The sequence below is a fragment of the Agelaius tricolor genome, unplaced genomic scaffold (genome assembly GCF_023055355.1).
Source record: "Agelaius tricolor isolate 1412-34295 unplaced genomic scaffold, bAgeTri1.0.p SCAF_8, whole genome shotgun sequence".
NCBI classification, from domain to species: Eukaryota; Metazoa; Chordata; class Aves; order Passeriformes; family Icteridae; genus Agelaius; species Agelaius tricolor.
In genome coordinates, this window is record NW_027269268.1 from 28,053,299 (window position 1) to 28,070,778 (window position 17,480).

The following is a 17,480-nucleotide window of genomic DNA, read 5'->3' on the forward strand; positions in this document are numbered from 1 at the left end:
TTTTTTTTGCTGGAACATATTCAGGTTTTGAGGTACAATATTTCCACAGCACTATTATTCATGCTTTCTTGTTCACAGCTACACTGTGTCTTATTCAGCAGCCTTATGTCTCTTGCTGTCTGCTTGTAGGTGTTAGCCAGGAAAAAAAGATGCACATGCTAATAGATTTTTTTTCCTGGAGGAAAATATACAAGCATAAATTTCACCAAATTGTCTTTTATTTATGGAGGGGGAGCGTCTATTGCATGTAAACATGATTTTATCTCTGTATTTTGCCAAGGACTGGAAGAAGTTAATGGAATAAATACACATGCAAATTCACTAAAAAATAATTTAGAAATCTGAGTGAAACGTCAGTGTGAAAACAAGGTCTAAAGGAAAGTAAATATGACAGCTTTAAAATTAGTTTTCCATCTGATAGTAATAGATATGTAAGCTGGGGAAAGGCAAGGTCATATTCAAAACTAGGGAGTAAAAAAAGTCTGAACTAACAGGCCTCTGGACTTGCATATGTTGGGGATTTTTGAGATTAGAAACATTACAGGGGCAGGAAGATAAAAAAGAAAATTTCAAGTGTTTTTTATTATTTTTTATGTAATAAGATAGGCAAGAAATAGAAAGTAAGTAATAATTGGAAAAGCACAATTATTCCTCCACATTATGCATCCGTTAAACTGAACAGGAATGCTGGCTTGTAATAAACCAAGTTGATTGTTGATCAGATGGAGATTATTGAAGCTGAAAAGCAGAATAAAACTGAACTGTAGGATGTTGCAGTGGAGGCTTAAAAGGAGATGAAACACCAATCTAAGGTAAAGATGCTCTGAAGCGTCAGGGCTATTGGTGAAGAACCTCATTGTTCATCAGTATCATAATCTACAATTTGGGGAATATTATTTTAACCCCTTGCCTTCACCATGCACATCTGTGTAGAATTCTTTCACTGGGTTTCTGAACACATCATGCACACTCCTGTTGCCCCCAATGTGAGTGCAAAGCTAACAATGTTGATTCATTATTGTGCTGATGATGTTCAATTCAGAAAAAAAAATTAACCTCGAAAACCAGTAAATTTATTTTCCTTCGAAATCTTAGTACCACATGCAGATGTTAATTATTTCCTATACTATTTCTGTCATTTGGGTGAAGAATCCATGTGTGCCTTCCATGACCCCAAGTAGTTGTTAGCTGCAACAGAGAAACAGGACTTCAGAGGGAGTTGCTAACCTTCACTGACTGGCCTGTCAGCCCGAGAATGATACAGAGCACCTTCAAAAGGTCCCCTAAGTAATGAGCACTAAGGAGGGTTATAATGGGCCCATCATTAGCTCCAGCTAATATTTTGACCTAATGCCCACATATACTACAGGTGTCATGCAGGGCCACCATAGGATTAATCTGCAGGATATTTTGTGGCTATATGATGACAACACATTTCTTCAGCATGTTCCTTGACTTGTAAACCCTTATATATGTATTTTATAAAATGCAAGTAAATTATGACCTCTTGAATATATTTTTTAAGTCTTTCCTCAATCTCAGTTGCCTATAGTGACCAACAAAACCAAGTAAACAGCCATATGAAAGAGAAAATCAATGGCAAGGTGTTAAAAGCTTACTCTCCAACAAAGATGTAACAAAATAGATATACAGCTACTAAAAAGCTCACCCTTTCTCCTACTTTGTCTTCTTCCTTTAAATTGTTTGTTTGTTTTGACTTTTTGTGTGCATGTGTTTTCATTTCCACCCCTCCCCCCCCAAATTCTGTTACTACTTAAAATTTTGAAGAAGATGAGGCTTGTGCAATTATTGTGCACTTCTTGAGACTTGTGCACTTCTGCAAGTATTTTTGTGAGTCTCTTGTACACTTATTCCCTGCCTTCCATGGAGAGTTTATTTCATGATAAATAACTTCTTTTGCACCTTTCTCTAATGTGTTTGTCTATTATTTCACTAAACTTATTCACTTGCTCCTTCAAAGTGTTGGACATTCTTGCCTTCTCACCTGATGGTTAAAGATCCTACTCATTGTGTTTGCTAAGGAACTACCTTCTCAGAAGTTACAGCTCCTCTTCCTTTTGTTTTGATAGTATCTTTACATCACTCCCCAAGGAATAGCAGTCACTTTGTGAGATGAACTGAGCAAAATTTATATTATTTTATTCTCAACCAGATTTAGGCACAAATTCATCTCTTTGCCTGTACTCCTATCAACATGGCAAAGACAGTTAAATTTTAAGACATTTTTGCTTTGTTAACTTGTGCAGTCGAGCTGCTGAGTGAATTTCATGTGATTATAATTTGAAAATCATATTGTAGAACACATCAAATATAAAGACAATTTGTACAGTTTTTGCCCAATACTACCAAAGAGACATTGACACTCTATGATCAGCTCATTTAGTAATTGGATATTTAATTAAGGACAATATTTGACTGGTAAGTACTTACTTTTAAATTCCTTGCACAGATGCATCCCCCCCCCCTCCACCATCCACAGCTCTGTGGTTTTGTATTCTTGTATCACTTATATCAAAAACGCTTGCATCCAAAATGTTTGGTGTTGTTTAATCTTACAAAGATGAAGGAACAAAGACTGTGCATTCATGCTGAAACATCAGAAATGTCTAATAAGATGGTAAAAACCAGAAGTTATTTAAAAATGATACGAATTGAGTTAAAATTTCAGCTTAGCCTGAAAAACCTTATTCTTAGATTCACTGAAATACAGAGTGCAGGCTATATATTTGTGTGTGTGCTCACAAAGATTTTTTTTTCTTTAAATTATGTAACTGTAGATGAACATAGGTTGGTTTTTTCTTAGGGCAGGAACTTGTTAAGAGACAGCAGAGGCTTCAGAAGGAAATGTTAAGATGTTGGTTTAAAATTGAAGAATTAAATCTTACTGTATGACTATCTTTATAATAATTTAAGCTAACTATGCACATTTGATGCTGAAATATTGCTAGAAATGGATTTTACATCACTATGCCAATTTAGACAACTTATTAAAGGCGCTATTATTTTGGGAAATTGGATAATGTTAAACTCTAAAAGGCCATTGCAAATAATTTCATTCATTGAGAAACAGCACTTAACAGAAAAGAGAAGAGAAAAGAAAGTATTTTGGATGACATTTAACTTGACTTCATTTGGGCAAGAGACCTTGAAATTCTCATATGGGCTTACTGAATACAAATCAATGTTTTGTTTGGGTTTTATTTATTTTTTTCTTCCTTTCTCAGTGGGTTATTTTCAGGGACATTCAAGCAATCTCAGCACAGCCTTTTTTTTTTAAGAAAAAAAAATGAAAACTTTTCTTGAGACAAAGATATTCAGTCCTTAAAATGATAAAGTCTGGTCAATCCATGTTTGTTGTTTCTTTCTCTATTGCTACTAAAAATAAATCCTTCAGAAGAACATTTCTTTAGGTCACTTTTTCATTATTTCCAGAGGCAAAAGCTGGCAAGGCAATTTATAATTCAATTTTTGCTAAATCCACAACACCTAATATATATGTCAGGCATTTCAACGGCAGGGTACTTTGGGGATAGGTGATAAATTGTGCTGATTATAAGTGCAAGCTGTTCTTCTAAAATATCATATCCAAAAGAAGGCAAGTATTATTAGGAAAACAAAATGTATCTTTAGAATGTCCAGAAACATAAGAGATAATCACTTCACGTGAATATATTTTCCCTAGAGTTTTACAGCTCAATATTAAGGTTTTACCATGATTTGGATAGCACTCATCTGAATGGAGGGACCATTATAAGTTGGTAGTCTTTCAGCAGCCACAGAGCTCTTAGGCCTGCAATAATTCATTTCTCTGAAAAAGAGCTTTGCTATGAAACCTGAAACATGGTCATAATAATTTTCTAGTTATGCTGGGGAATGTGAAAAGTCTAAATATTATTCTGTAGTATAATCTGTCCTGATCTTTTAAACAACTTTTCAATATTTCCATGTATTTTCCTGTGGGGTACACATGGCTAATTGTTTATCAATACTGCTGAGCAAAACCAAAATCACTCTTCATAATAATCTTGGTTGTTAAAATAATCTGAAAATGAGGAAAAAGATACTATGTCCTGGGAACTTTCCTGTCAGTTTCTACATTTTTAAAGCAAAAATCTATTAGTACTACAAAGATGAGATCAACCTATCAGCTACAAACAGAACCAAAAAGTAGGCAGATGTAAATGGCTGGCTGAGATTTGGGGAGTGATGGAAACCTTTTTAATTTTATGTTGTTGGTCTGAATCTAGCTTGGCTGATTTAGACTTAGCTGCTCAGCAGATGCTCCTTGTTTGTCTTGCCAACCATAATTTGTATCCTAATCAGACTCTCTGAGGAGCAGACTGATTTTGTGACTTTTTGGTTTTAATCATTTTATTACTCATCCTATATTATCATCCTGTTTTAGGCTTGTTTTCCTTGTTTTTAACTTTTCAGGAAATTGTTTCTTGCTTTAAAGGCAGGCACTCATTATTTTTTCTGAAACAGGAAAAATTCACTTTAAAGGAAAGAAAATAAAAGTACAAATTTCATATGTAACTAAGAATAAATAAAGGGTCAGTAATAAAACCAATAAGGCTCAGAGTAGAAAATGACAGCTTGAAAAGCTCCCGTTCTTTCGAGTTTCTATTTGTCTGCTACTTTTATTTCTCAGTTTCTTTCAAATTGTGTCCTAAATCTTCTCTAGAAGTTCTCCTTATTTTATATAGTATCAGCAACCTTTTGTGGACTCAAGTGCTTCAGTCCTCCTTGCCCTCAAACTCTCAGTTTTTGTATCATTTAAACTCAATTAATGAAGATGAACAAAATTTGAAAACAAATGATTACTCATGAACCAGACCAGCTTAGTGTGCACACTTGTCTGAAAGACTGATGAGATAATACCTGCAAAAGAATGGTCTGCTCTGACAGGAAAAGGAGAACCAATGTATCCAGAACACCCAATAGCTCATCTGGCAGTAAATGAGAGGTCAAAATGTCACTCTTCCAGTCCTGCCCCTTGTGGTGTTAGAAACCTACGAAAGAAGTCCCAATATCTGCTCAACAGTATTATAGGCATTCCTTTAGAATGGGTGGGAAATTAAAAGTGGGTGGAATTATGGATAGAAAAGATATATTCTCAAAGGTAAAAGGAAACAACTTTGGAGAAAGATTGAAAAATACACTGCAAGGAAGTCAGTGAGAAACAGATACTCTTTAGCAAGAGGCAGGGAGACATGCTTCAAGAAATTTGAAGAAATAGAAAATAATAAAATGGGGAAGAATCATGAAAGTGTTCACCCTCTTATTTTAGTTTTTACCTTTGAGATTCAAAAATAATTCCTTAAAAAGGGAGATGAGAGAATTGTAGTTGAGAATGGCTGGCTCATGACTGATGATACAAGGCAGGCACACTTTCTGTTTGGCTACTTTTCTTGGGCAGAGAAGGACACTGTGTTATAATACCCTTCTAGATAAAGACATGCTGAAATTTGTAAGGCTGTTAGTTGAACCTAATCTCACACTGGTAAAAGCTGTTACTACAGCAAGGCAGATTGGATCAGCTATTAATAATGCAAAGATGTCATTACTTCCCAAAAGATTCTTAGCACAGCTTGTAGGAGAGAATAATATTTTTCATGTTATTAGAAGCAGACGTAGAAGGGGACACTGCCTACTGTATGAGTAGCAAGGTTTTGGTTTTTTTTCTGAAGAGAGTTTTGAAGAGCAGGGAAAAGACACAGACTAGAGAAGCTAAATAATTCATTGTTTTCTCCTAATTTTCCATTAGATAAAATTTGGGCTTCCATTAATACAAAATTCCTATTATGGATACATCCTTGGTCTTGAAGAGCGTGGTAGAGAAGAAAGTAGTTTTTTCAGAGGTAATGTTTATTTTTGAACATATTTTTCTATGCCCTGATGACACATGAAAGGACCTGTTAGAGTCCTTATGACTTTATTGGGACAGAATTGAGGCTGGCCTGTAAATATCCTCAAGCATAGTAAAAGCATGAAGTGTAAAAAGCATAATTTTCAGCCTTCTGGAATAAGAGCAGACCTTTGGTGTAGATGCAGTTCTTGGGCTTTTTTTGGTGGTTTTTGTGAGTTTTTTCCTTTTCCTTTTTTTTGTTGGCAGAGAAGAACTTATTGATTAGTTGGTGGATTTTGGGGACTCTTTATCCTATCTTCTATTCTTGTGTATGAATTTCTACGCAAAAATTTAGAATTTGAATCACTGATGCAGTATTTCTAAAACCTTTCCTGCTGAGAGGGCTGAAGAACATAGGAATGTTGTATGCTCATGTGAGTCTCAGGGACCCTGAATACAGGCAAAGCATATATTTTGATATTGAAATACAGATAACTATTTTCAAAATAAATACAAATACAGGTCCTCTTGAATATTATACTTATTAAGTGGACTGCTAAAATTGTTACTAATTGAGATTATGTGAGATTAAGAAAGACAACTTCAGATTTCACACAGAGGCCAGCCTTCAACCAATCCCCTAATGACAAGAGTCTGTTTCTATACACTCCCTAAAATAAGAATAATTGAATAAAGATCCAGGTCTTTTCTCTCTTTTTCACAGCAATCAAAAGAGTTTAGTTTGACTTTCAAAGGATTTTGCAGAAGCATCCTGTTGGGTGCATGTGCTCTTAAAGAGGTGGTAATGCAGTATAGAAAGCAACGGGTGAAGAAGACAAGTCCAGGATCTGAGCAGCGTGATAGGAATGCCAAGGTGCCATTAAAGTAATCCATTGGCCTTTACATACTTTTCTGGTAGAAAAGAATGGACACAGACTCTGGATTAACCTTGTGTTCTCTAAATCTGGGCAGATGTAAATCTCATCTCAAAAACTGAGAGAAGATTTTTAATGAAAGAAAGCTTTTCAGGTGATGTCATAGGCCTGAAAATATATGGTAGGATCAAAAAAGTACAATTAAGGTTTTCTTAAATTACTTCAAAGTAAATGTGATTTGTTTTTTTAATTAGTTCAAAGGCTTCTGTGAGAGATATTCCTCCTGGCTTTCCTATTACCACCTAAAGTTGAAGAAAAAAACAGGAATTGTATCCATCTGAACATGGAAATTCAGGAACTTCCATAGAATATGCTATCCCTGTTTTGCAAAAAACAGGTATTTAGGGTTGAGATTTTTGCAAGAAACATATCAGAGTCTGCTGTCATTAAGAGGGTGAAACGAGGGAAAGGTACCAAGACCTTAATTAATTTTATAATGCCGAGGAAATGCTAGCAAAGTTAAAATAAATAGAGACCTTGGGCAAATGGAAATCAAACTTTCAATTACTCTAAAATGGATTCTGGCTCATTGGATCTAGCTGACACTTTGATGTGTTTAAATCCTTGCAGACGCTATGCAAGAACTGAACCCAGGCCAAATGCACCCCCCTGCCCTTGCGAACGCAGAAGCGGCGGGATCTCAATGGTAGGAGAAGCAGCTCGTTCAAGAAGGAAATTTGTAGATATAACATGAGCAGCAGCTGTCATTAAAAGTCAAATGACTACTTTTAGATATTGGTGAAGGTTATCAGAAGGCAAATATAGCTCGTTAGATTACACAACCAACTTTCAGGATTTTGCTGTGTTTTCCTGTTTAAAACAAAATCCGTGTTGTGAAAGAAGTAAAAAGGCAATGAACATAGTATTTATTTTACTGTACTTCAACAGTAATTTCATAGTCAGATGTCTCTTTAAAAGTATAAACATTTCCCATTCCTACAGTTGATATCCTAAAACTGCTGAACATACATACATCCATAACAGTACTCTTGCAATAAACAACAAAACAAATTGTTTGTGTATCAAGGTATTTACAAGATACCAGTAACAATAAAGTTCGTGCTCTGAACAATTTTTTTGGACACAAAAAAGTCAGGAAACATGAGGAAACCCTAAGACAGTATAATTCTAGCACTTGGTTTTAATTAAAAACTTTTTCTAGACCTTAAGCCACATGTTACTTGTATATACTATCAGGATACAGGAAAGAAGAGAAATTTCACTGAGGCTTGTTAACCCAATATTCAAGGCAGTTCAGTTAAGAAAAAGAAACCAAACAATAAATGGGGAGGGCTGTGAAATGCAGGTGAAGTTCTTTCAGTGAAATAAGAATGATGGCACTTTGTAGCATGGGAGTCTGAAAAGGAGAAATATATCCTTTTTTTATTTTCATGACATATTCTCAAAAGGGTCTGAAACATCTGAAACAGCCACTTATTAGATCTAAGAAGTGATCAAATTCAAATTCAATTTTTCTTGAAGAAATAAAGGCAACTCTTTTCCAAATGCAGGCCCTATGTAATGTGAGTTTTTTTAGCTTTTTGTTTCTATGCAGTCAGTGAAGTTCAGTGTTAGTATCCCAGCTGAATTTTCTGATTGGAAAGAAAGTAAAAAATTATTTAGAATTCATTCAGAATTCAGAATATCTGAATGGCATGACACTGACTTATTCTATAAATATTCAGTATACAATGCAGGACTGTAGCCAAATAAAGCACTCTCTGACGGATTTGGAAGTACATAGGAAGGTGGATCAGCTGAAAAAAATTGTTATCTGAAAAAGGATTGACTTCCAATGCTGCTTGTGAAATAGCTTTAGAAATGAAATATGTGCTAGAACAAGAAAGGAAAACCACCAGATGACAAAATGGGATGGATAAAGTGCATGACACAACAAAACAAAAAGCCTTCCTTAAAACTCCATTGTCATAACATATTCCTCCGCTGGGTCCATGAACAAAACACTTCCCAGGAAGTGCAGTGCAAGAGCAGGAGGTCGATGAAAGTTATAGATGGGGAAGCAAATGCAGCTGAGAGGTTCAGAACGGGGTATTTAGCCTGGAGCTGTGAGCCAGAGCAGCTCTGAGCACTGTGCCGAGCCCAGGACGGGAAAGTGCACAGGAACAAGCACATTCTGGGACTGAGCCGAGTGCATACAGCTGAAGTGCTCTTGCAGACAAGCTACTTTAAGAAAAAAAATGATGTCACTCTTTTTACATTGCAAAAATGTAGGCTAGCATACCCTCCTGATGGGGAGTGCAGATACAGTGATAGGGCCAGGAGAGCTATGCTTGAGGTTAACTGAATGCCTAACATGTGTGTCCAAGTGGGAGGAAACTGTGGTGAGACAAGAAATGAGAGAAATAATTCATTTAGTGTCTGGCATGATGACTGTGAATTTCTTTAAAGACAATTTCTTTATATTGTGTAGGTTTGTGGGCTTTGGTGTCTTTCTTTATTGGTGCTGGAAAGAAGTACATCTCCTTGCTAGGACTAAATTATGATCACTTCAGTTTTGTGACTATTAATCAAGGGAAGGCATTTGCAAGCCTTTCCCAGCCACATATCCTTTGAGGGTTTTGAAAGCTATAGAATGCAGTTTGTTATCTGTCACTGCGGGGCTGTGCCAAGTTCCATGATGCAGTGAAAGCACAGTCATATGCTGCAGCTGACACTTTCCCACTGACCTCAGCTCATTGCACTGCATAAACAGAAGCTATTACGAGTCAATATGGTTCTTGGAGTGGGGCTATGCTGAAAGGAGTGCAAGAAAGCTTTCCACGTTTCTGCAAGGTTCAAAGTGAACAATGTGCTTTTCCTGTCACATCAGCAGACGAGGCTGTCATATCCTCAGTTCACCTCATAAATAATAGGCATAGAGGACAGTTGTATAAGGCTGCAGTTCAAAAGGGTTCTAATCTGACAGCAGACACTGCCTTTCCTTGACATGCTCACCTTTAGCCATGCTTAATGGTTGGTGTGTTTCAATTTAATACTGCCTGCTTGGTGAATCGATACCCAGGCTTGTAGGGAAAGCCTTGCAAGGAGAAGCCACTGGGCAAAGGACAAAAAAACCCCAAACAGGTAAAGCCTAGCAGCACTATGGCAGCTTCTTTGAGAAGACACAAATTTGGGAGTGGGTCACCAGTCTTGGGGACCTGCCACATACCTTTTCTAGTTTGGTGGCAGATGTCAGGGAAGGAGATTGAAAGGAATCAGCTGTGGCCTCTGGGAAGCCACCACCAATCAGGAGGTGGTGGTGGGCAGAGGGGTTGTTTTCTTTCCTGCCCCATCCCCGGAGGTAAATGTGAAGGATTGGAGAAATAAAGCAGGGATTTATTGGGAGGGAGCAGATTTACTAGGAACTGGTGGGCAGGGAAGCATTAACCTTCTGCTCCCTCTCTGAGCTGATCTACTGGTGGTGGGGCACACAGCTCCTGTCCCTGCCTGTCTTTCTCTTGGGGTCCTCAAAACAGGCCATGAGGCCATGGCACCCTGTATGGGGGCATTTCATTTCCTCCCTTTCCCCCGTGATCTGCCAACGTAAACAACTGCCTGCTTTCACCTAAACTGAAAACCAGATCTGCCTCTAATCATGTTGGGTGACTGTTGACATGTGTAGAGTTTGATATTTTGATAATATTATATGTCTGTGATAATACTTCATTACAGTTATGTCCTTGGCAATAATTCTTTCAACACAGTCACTTTTGTCCTGCCCTTTGAGTTACAGGAAAGCATTGTAAGGCCACATTTTGCTCTGATGGTCACATTACAATTCAGATGATTTAGAATCAATCAGCATTTGATATACCTCTGAGAAAGAGCAAGCAATGCATTTATTCCTCTTGTTTTTTTTCTTCTAAAGGAAATTGTGCATGTGTTTGGGAGAAAGGGGAGAAGACTTTTTTTCCCCTGCTCAGATTTGCTTGTAATTTGAAACCATTACTGGTGTGTTGTCATATAATATTATACTCCTCCATTTTACAGACTCTTTACAGTTAGTTCCTGATTGCTTGCCTGCACAGAGGACATAATTAGCATGCTGATCAGCAGCTTATACAATGAATCTGTGGGAGTTTGTTCTTTTCGTATAGCAAGAAGTGTATGTTAGATTGTGCTTTTAGATCAATCTCTCCTAAGTAGTATGTCTTGTGATTTGAACAGCAGAAACTTGTTTCTATGTTTTGAGTAAGGTAAACCTTTGTTTACCACTTCTTTCACAGATGGTAAATTCTCTATGTATGTTTTATCAATAGTCTGAAATCCCATAAATGCTCTAGTGGAGATAATATAATATTTAAGCATCTGCCAAAATGAAAGTTTAGGCATTGTTTGAAAATGAATTTAGTGACTTGCAAAATCTTGAAGAATATTTCTGATACTTCCTTGAAGTAAAATTTTCCTTTGGATTGATAAAGTAAAACATTTCCTTTAGACGAACATGAAATGTATTGTGTTGCTATTAACCAGTTTTTATTAATCATATGAAGTAAGATTAGATTGGCTCTAGAAGTAGAGCAATCTGTCACTTGAAAATATTTACACTATTTTTGAGAATAAATTATTATATTTGCAAAGTTGCTCTATGCTTTCTAGAAATTTGTTCTGAAGATCATGGGGACAGATCGCTAATTGCCTTTGTTTTGTTTCCTAAAACCAGCAAACTAGACCAATAAAAATATATTTCTGCAAGGAAGGTAGGAATAGACTAAAAGGGCATTTTTTTGCAGTTGGATATAATTTCTATAAAGTTTTCAGGAAGAAGTGCCTGACATATCTCTAGCATGCACAATGTTGAAGAGATTTATATTTTGAGTCTGCTAAAGCACACACCTGGTGCATCTTCCTGCCTGTAATCCTGAGCCCATAAGATTCTGGACAATGTGAATATGCCTCTCTTCCTGTTCCTGATAATGGAAGATAGAGATGAACAAACCTATGCAGGAGCAATTGGAAATGTGCTGACTTAATCCTTAATGAGAACTGTAAGAATGTTTTTCTTGTGCAACCCTTTTTTACTGTCATCAGTATTCAAGAGAACAATACAATCCTATTAGAGGTAGTCAAGATTATGGTCTTTCTTGGTTCATTTAGATTCACTTCACTACAGAAGTTTGGCCTGAAGGCAGGGTTATTTTGATGCCTCCAGATGGCACAGTGTCTGCCAACCTGCAGAACATGCAGGTATCTTTTTGTGCATGGAGTTCAGCTTGACTCTTCACCATGCAAAGAGGATGACTCCATATAATAATTTCGTGATTCACTTTTCCAGCAGAAAGGGATCTGTTCCCTGACCACATGCAAATGTGTCTCTGGTGCAGGTCTGCATCTGGGTTCCCACTGTGGTTGATATGAAGGCATTAATCTCAGATATAAAGAAGGTCTGAAGATGCATGCCCAAACAATAGCCACAGCTCCTCAGTATCTCTATGAGACCTCTGTAAACCCCTAAATTCAGACGAGAGGTGTGACTCCTCCCCTACAGCATTTACAATTTTCACTGTGAGGAAGTACCTGTAGGTTTGCGATAAGACTGAAGGCCTCTTATTTCTTATTTCCTGCTTTATTTCACCTTTTTATTTTAATTTCTAGTTGTTTTTTTGTGTAGTAGGAAAGACTTATAAAGACAGGTACTGACTCTGCAGATGTAGGAGCAAGAATGAATATTTTGGACGTGAAAGACATGAGGACTGAGAGTGAAACATGAGAAAAACTACTGTTATTCTTCTTGCTGGCCTAGTTGTGTTTAACCAGAGGGGAAAAGAATTGATATAAGAAACAGCCAGGAACTAGCTCCAGCTGCTGTCTGTCTTTCCCATGAATACCCAAAACTCCTGAGCTTTTTGTGGAAGTCTCCCTCACATTTTTATTTAGTCCAGCATGATTTTTTTTCCCAACAGATGTTAAAACCAACCTTTTGCTTGCAAGAAGTTTTGCTTTAATGATTCATTATAGTCTGAAAAAAAGTTCCATATCAGCTGTTAGACAAGAAAAGAGTAAAGCAGTGTTCAGAGAATATAAGTGACAGAATAGTAACCTGGCTGATTACAAGGCTAGGTGCTGGTGTCCAACCTATAGATGTATCTTTTCTTTCTCAATGAACTTTTCATCCTTTTACTGACATTAGTTCTTCTTTTTATTCAATTAGCCCAGAAAGAAAGCTTCTAGCAGAGCGAGTCAGCTGTTGTCTGCTGAAAAGAGACATACAAATCTTGTCACATAGCTTTTATTTCCATGGTCAGGAACCCTCAGGCCTGTTATTAAGGCAACTTAGGCTTGTGTGGAACTTTGCTGTCTCCTGCACACTCTGAAATAAGATTACATGATGGAGAAGATCAATTTACTGAGAACATTTAAGCTCAGAATATTAAGCTTTTTGTGCAATCACATCTCCTCTCTAGCTGTGTGGCAGAAAAGCTAGCCACAAGATCCTTGACAAATTAGATATTACCACATCTAACTGTGTATATTTAAGCTTATCAAACTGAATCGTTGCATTGTGACTGTGCTCTTACATAGACAAGGACTCCATTTAATAAATGCAGTGCCATTTAATAGTAATTAATCACCCAACTAAAATGTCACATTAAGGTCAGAGAGACCAGGAGACAAAAAAGAAGAGAACATTAAATTCAGCTGACAAACATAGGAAAAGAGAATATAGAGCCAAAGAAAGTTCTGGGACATTGGCACTGGTAAAACATTTAATCCAAACTTCTTTACTTTCCGTTCAGTTCAGAAATAATCACATTCACTTGGTTCAAAGCAAGGTCATTTTTGTAACTTTTAAATGAAATTTCCTCATAGCGTGTACAGTGACAGCCCATTGCAAGCTTGGAATTGTTGGTGCATTTTACAGATGTTGTATTCTCAGTATTTGCTGTTTCCTTCCTCCCTGTTTCTCTCTTTTTTCCTTTGCTATTATGACATTCTTCATTTGTGTGGAATTTTCCTTAATATGTCCTGCATGCAAGCACTCTAGAAAGTCTCAAGTTTTTGGAGTTTACAATGCAGAATTCGATTTCACATTACTACTGTGTAGTGCTTTAGTTTTTGTCGTGGTTTAATCATTCAACAGCAACAAAACCAAAAAGAAATCATTCAGTTAAATAAGAGGATTATTTGTGTTCCGTGTTTCTATAAACAGGAACTCTACATAGGAAGCTGTTTCAGAGGAAGCATGTTTGCCATCAGCAGAAGCAAATATATATGGAATTCCTTATTCTAAAAAGTTGTATATTGCAGAAAAGGAGAAACTCCATTGTTAATTCCACTTCTTCAGAATTGTGTTAATCAATTTCAGTGTAAGTGTATGAACAGGTTTGTACATGTGGCTGTATGTGAATATGCTTACATTATTTCTCAGTGCCCTTTTTCTTTTCCTTTGTTTTATAGAATTTAGAAGCGAGCAATCACTACCGACTTTTAAAACACGTATTTTCAGAGGCTAAATATACTGGTTTCTGTCCATGAAGAAATGAACTTGTAAAATACAGTCAAGGATGAAAATATGGTTTTGTCAGCGGACGTTACAAAATTCAGACAAATGGCTTTTAAATAGACTTGTTTTTCAAAGCATCTATCATTTCCCCTTCCTGTTCCAGAGTTCTCAGTTTTATGTCCAAGGATTTTTGTATTAGCATTGTGAAAAAGAGTAATTCTTCAAAAGTTACTCTACATTTGGCAAGATCTGTCCTTATAACTTCTGCGTCAGTCCAAAGAATTTTGGCCTTTCCAAAGGTTAAATATTATCTTTCAAAATTGTGTAATTCTGGGTTTGTCAGGAAATGTCTCCATTTTCTATAATAACCTTTTCTTTCCTTACCTTTAATGTCAAAAAGTTCACATATGCATGCTCAAACTCATGATATTGAAATATTTGTCACTAATTTCTCATACTTAGATGCATGGTAAATATTAACTTGGTACTGGTCCTGGCTCTGGCACATCTGGAGAGACATTTTCCCGTGTGAAGTGAAATCATAGTTTGCGGTGCTGGTTATCATGCATTGATGCACATTTTAGTTTTTAATGAAGGTTTTGATGATGCAAAATTCCAGAGTTCTGATGGTAACATCTGAATTACCTTTGCAGGCTTTGTAGATGAAAAATTACCATTCTCTATCAGTTGTCTACATTTGTGCTGATTTCTGGAAGAACAGAGTTCACTGTATTTCCACGAGCTTCTGGGACAATCCTACAGACATGACCCCATTTCTTACACAGCCCTGACAGTTCTTCAAGACAAGCATGTTTGACAGTGTAGGTTGAAATATTATCTCGTTTATTTCATAAGCCAGTGGTTTCCAAACTGTGGTCTGCATTCCAACCTAGTGGGCTGTCTTTAGTAGAGCTTGGCTGGTCTGTGGTCTGCAGCAGATCCTGTGGTTAGCTGGGCTTCCATTAGGAAGAAAATTTTCTGGCTAGTAGCACAGCCTTTTCCAAAATGTGTGATCCATAACTCCTGGAACACAACAGGATCCTACATTAGACTTTTGAAATCACAGGCCGATTTTTTTTTTCCAAACCTAATTTGTGCTGCATTGGAACAAAATAACAGTTGGCCACACAGCAATTGGTAGCTGTAGTAGTAGGTGATTTGCCTTTTTAAGGCTATTTTCAGCAGCTAGAGGAAAGCCAGTCATTTTTGTAAGTAATTTTGTAATAGAGCTCATGGCAGAGGTAGTTTGGAAACTTTTAACTAAAGTAGAACATTCACCAACATTTCCAACTTTCTGTTCTGGTTCAGTTGTTTCCTTTTCTTTCATTGGCATCCCTATAATGGCACTCCACCTCCACTTGTGTCTTGCATTCATCCTTTCATACACTCTGGCTTTGGCCCTTCTCTTTTTCTTTGACTTCAACATTGGTTTCTGCCTTCAGTTCCCTTCTCACCATCCTTCCTGCCCTCTCTCAACTTTGCAACTCCTATAAAATTGCTGCATTTCCAAATATGCCTTCTACTTCTCTGGCTGTGCAGGCCACTACTTTTACTCCATTGCCTCTCTGCCTGGAGCACACAGAGAGTGAAAGGGCTTTGGTCTCAACTCTGTCCTTTCCAGAGACTGCTCTCTTGCTATCTGTTGCTTCAAAAAACTCCTTGTTCAGCTCCTTGTACCTCTAGATTGAAACATGCTCTTCTGACAGACTTCTTGGGAAAAACTAATTCTTGTATGTACACTCTGAGCATGAACAGTGTGAGATTTTGAGAAGACTTTTGGCTAAATATAGGTGCAAGTATGTCACTGTTGCTTTGGTAACCTTGTCAAAATACACTGCTAAACAAACAAGTACACAAAGAATATCTTTCTTTATATCCCAGGTATTTGAAACACAATTAGAAAATGTTTCTCTGTGAAAAAAGAATCAATAAACAAAGCTTTCATTATAAAATGTACATTCTTTTTGCCAGAAGGTTTGGCTCCAATGTATGTAACATTGTTCAGTGTGTACATTTGCATTTTTTTGCACAATGGTATGGGTGCAACACTGTGTCTTTGCTTTCCACCTGTGATTTGCTTGTGTTCAGCACATTATTTTCCATAGAGTTGCTGCCAGAAGATAGGGCTTTCAAAATCTAAGGAAATATGGAGTACTTTGCTGTCTACATGAAATGCTGTAGCTTGACTCACTATAGCTAAAGGACGGGGGAAAATGAATGCTTTTAAAGTAAATTCAATTTTAGTTACAAAAAACCTCCACAAGTCTTGTGCTAGTGTCTGTCAAACCTACCTGCATTTGACACTTTCAATAGTGACACAAACCCACCATTGCAGTTGCCTCACTTTAAACTCCTAAGAAATTATTTGGTGCAGTAGATCTCAAGGGAGAAATAAATCACTGATCTAAATGCTAATTTCATCTTCACCAAATGTTTGCATGAGGGTGATTATGTCAGTGTAGTCCCATAACTAGCAAAAACTGAGGGCTTTCCTGTCCAAACTCATAACCTCTACACGAGCAAGGCCCAGTTTAAATGGGTTTTGTTTTACGAGCTGAACTTAGTGCAAATATAACTGTGACACAATGAATTGTGACAAATACTTTTAGAATCCTTACACATGCAGCAACCTATGTATAACACAAGGAAAGAAGTCTCCTGGCTTGCAAGGGGAGGGGGATGAGTATGCCCTCAGTACTGTCCTCTCCTGAGCCTTGGGGGATACTGGTGCCTTTGAAAGGATTGCTCCCTGGATGAGGCTCACAGGGAGTCAAAGCAAACACTGCATTATGTATATACATATATGTAAAGGCTGTACATTCTGGTCACAAAAAGGAGGAAGCAGGGTGTGCTGATGAAGTCCCTTTTCTTCCAAAATACTTGCCTGCTTCCTGAGCAATGCCATAAGGAGCTTACCTTGCTGAGGATCCCTCACCCCCTCCAGGGGACAGCATTCCCCAGCCTGTGCCTGCGCTGCAACATGCTGGGTGTCTTTTATTTGTTTTCTATCCTGGCGACACCACCCCTCTTGGGGCAGACGCTTTAGTGAGATGGATCGCACTCAGGTAACTGGCAGTTCAAGGAAGTCCTTCCCTGGGTTGTTTACACCAAGGCGTTTTAGAGCAGCCATTTAGCTTCCACCCTGTCCCACCCCGCTGACCAGCTGTAAGTGTAAAGGCCGCCAGTGGGCCTGCAGGTCGCTGATAAACTAAACCCCCATTTGGCAGGCAAG

The 17,480-nt window shown here is 37.5% G+C and overlaps 1 long non-coding RNA gene across 11 annotated transcripts; it reads right to left on the bottom strand.

Moving 5' to 3' along the window:
* Nucleotides 1-723: 723 nt before the first annotated feature.
* Nucleotides 724-17,410, bottom strand: LOC139592353 (uncharacterized). 11 transcript variants are annotated; one of them, XR_011679987.1, is made up of 5 exons: nucleotides 17,165-17,410; nucleotides 14,894-15,271; nucleotides 12,845-12,998; nucleotides 12,722-12,763; nucleotides 724-738 (listed from the first exon to the last, which is right to left on the bottom strand). It is a non-coding gene; the product is annotated as an uncharacterized lncRNA (long non-coding RNA). The 11 variants fall into 11 exon arrangements; XR_011679986.1 differs by lacking the exon at nucleotides 724-738 and adding an exon at nucleotides 7,648-8,161; XR_011679983.1 differs by lacking the exon at nucleotides 724-738 and adding an exon at nucleotides 7,648-8,396.
* Nucleotides 17,411-17,480: the final 70 nt, after the last annotated feature.